The sequence below is a fragment of the Conger conger genome, chromosome 6, assembly GCF_963514075.1.
Source record: "Conger conger chromosome 6, fConCon1.1, whole genome shotgun sequence".
NCBI lineage: Eukaryota > Metazoa > Chordata > Actinopteri > Anguilliformes > Congridae > Conger > Conger conger.
Window position 1 is genome coordinate 44,026,250 of NC_083765.1, and position 400 is coordinate 44,026,649.

The window sequence follows — 400 nt, forward strand, 5'->3', positions numbered from 1 at the left end:
CTTGCCACAAATCTCGTCTTTCTTTTATGGATACTGGGAACTTTAGTGTAATGCGCCCGTTTCTCTGTAGTAAGCATGTAGCCTACGTGCTGTGATGAGGTCTGACATAACATTCTTTTCTTTGAGAAACTGCTGTCTACACCTTTGAAACCTTATAATTGGACACAGTAAGCATTTTTATTAGCCTTGTAAAGAGCATTTAGTGATGGCTGTGCTTTATATATCATGCAAAACGCTTTTGTCGTAGGCCTACATCTTCAACTGCATTCAACAACTCAGCGATTGAGAACCTCCACATTAAAACAACTCCGTTATAAAGTAGGCTTTCAGTTTAATACTCTGCGGATGACCTTGTGTTTCCTCAGGTGGCTGTGCCGCTGAGAAGGAAAACCCCGTCTGT